This window comes from Brassica oleracea, chromosome C7, assembly GCF_000695525.1.
Source record: "Brassica oleracea var. oleracea cultivar TO1000 chromosome C7, BOL, whole genome shotgun sequence".
Taxonomy (NCBI): domain Eukaryota; kingdom Viridiplantae; phylum Streptophyta; class Magnoliopsida; order Brassicales; family Brassicaceae; genus Brassica; species Brassica oleracea.
This window is the reverse complement of record NC_027754.1, coordinates 42,290,787-42,293,269: the sequence shown is the minus strand read 5'-3', so window position 1 is coordinate 42,293,269 and position 2,483 is coordinate 42,290,787.

The window sequence follows — 2,483 nt, the reverse complement described above, 5'->3', positions numbered from 1 at the left end:
TGCTATAAAAGGTGAGCTTGGAACCCGTGAACATCATCATTTCATTCCACACAACCATAAAAAAAATTCTTTGAGCAGAATGTGAAAGAAGAAGGAAGAGAGGTGTACATGAGTCTCACTGGAAGAGCGTAAGCTTGATGGTCCAAGTTCGCCAGAAGATAAATTGGAAGCTCAGGTCTCGAACCTTGATTTGGTTGGTCAGACTGTTGTTCTCAAAGAAGTCGACGAGAGTTACAGGTCGGGATCGACATTTGAGTCAAATCTAGAAAGGAGAGCTTTGATCGATTAAGGAGGTACGAGTGAGATTCGCGAATCTTTCTCAAGCTGACTCAACCGAATATGGATGTGCTTACCACGGAGATAAAATCGTCGGAGGAATACAAAAATTAGCGACGGGAGACGCATCGGGATCGACTGGATTTTTGACCATCCAGTAAGTCGGGCCTCTATAGACATGAAAACAACGGAGTCGCTGATATTGTCATCGCAACAAAAAATCAGATAAGGAATAAGAAGCTTAGCTTAATTCAATCTCAGATGGAGACTAAAGATTGTTGGTGATGATTAGATTTGGAGTTCTGTTGAGACAAAACAGTGGCAATGGATTTGGTGCTAGGATGAGCTTGGAAGCTAACGAAGATGAGGAAAAGATTAGGTATGAAGAATAGAGGAAGACAAAGGAGATTTTGTTTGATTCTTGGTGTCGAAAGAGAAAAAAATTAGGTTAGAGTTCGTCAGGTGACTGTTAGTGGGCCTCGACTCTAGCTTTATTACAGCAGTTCACTCGAAAGCCTACTTCTAGATACCTGCACAAAGACGAGTTTGTTAATTTTGTACGTGAAAATAGAAAAATAGGATGCAAGTCATACGAGTTTACGAACTTTAAAAGATATATGTTTCTCTTTAAAAGATATTTAAAACAGGTTCACATTTCATCAAATCAAAGTCTACAGAAATTTTAAATAAGTGAATATTTCAGTTTTCTTTTAAATCATTAAAATCAAACCAACAAAATATTAAGAAAAACCACAACAGATAATTGGAAAACATATAAACCAGATATAACAAAAAAAACATAAGAACAAAAAACAGAAAAAAGTTTGTATTAATATAAACAAAAAGATTTATTCAAATAAATGTGTTAAAAAACTCATGAATTCCAAAACAAAATTAACCATAGATTCTATACTGATATAATCATAATTTTTATATATATTTGCACGGCCAGAAGTATAGATGTAATACAAAAAATGACAAAATAAATAAAAGTATAAATAAATTAAGATAACCTAAAACAAAACTAATCAATAGATATATATGCAACACCAAAATAAGTTTAATTATAAAATTTAGTTAATAGCAACAAGATTGAATTGAGTTCCTCACATTAAACAATTTTAACACATAAAATAAAAAATATAACAACAATTATAAAAACAAAAATAATAAGAAAATTATTCCCGCGTGTCCATTAAAAATATATATTTGAAATTTAGAAATTGCTTTTGGATATGTTCTTAACATGAAACAATTGGTTTTGATTCGTACTCTATTATATGTTCATCTCTTAAATAATAATAACATAACTATTATATATAACTTTTATATAAACATAAACAAATCATTTTTTTTTAAATGTATTCATCTTTCATATTTTTTTTCAATTTCAATATTTTGATGTTTTCATTGAATTACAGATAAAGATAATATACTATCATCAAATTCAACACACATTATATATCAAATAATTTAATAAAGTAGGTAATATTTAACTAATATATAGTATCATAAAGTTAATTTTTTTTTTTGAACAACATAATAAACTATTGTAACATAATCAAAATATATATTATCACATATAATCCCTCCTCACCTAAAACTTCATAAAAGACAAAACTCATTATCATATGGAAATGAAAACTTAAAACATAAAACACAAAATCGTACAAAATAATAATCTAGATCACAAGTAAAGTATATCCGGCCCGCACAAGTAAAGTATATCCCGCCCTGCGGGCCGATCCTAGTATTTAATAAATGAATGATCAATTGTAATTATTCTTGGATTTTGTTTTTATTCAAGACTCTTTAAACACTTCTATATTATTAAAAGAGAAGTACTCATTTTCAAATGTTCTTATTTCATTAATTAAACTTTTTTTTTTTTGCTTGTCTTTTTCAGTTGCATTTATGAAATATCCTAAAACGAATAAAACTGCATAATTTATTACTTGTCTTTTCAGTTACATTAATGAAATATGCTTAAATGAATTTAAACTTACTATTGTATTGTTTGTCTTTTTCAGTTACCTTAATAAAATATCCTTAAATAATTTGGACATAATGTCATTTAATCAACCAAAAAAACTCATGAGTTATCCTTACGTGCATAATTTTAATAACGGAGATTTTTAAAAATGTGCATCATTAAAATTTTACCTAAAATATGCAGCACTAATATATAACATGCATCAATAAAACTA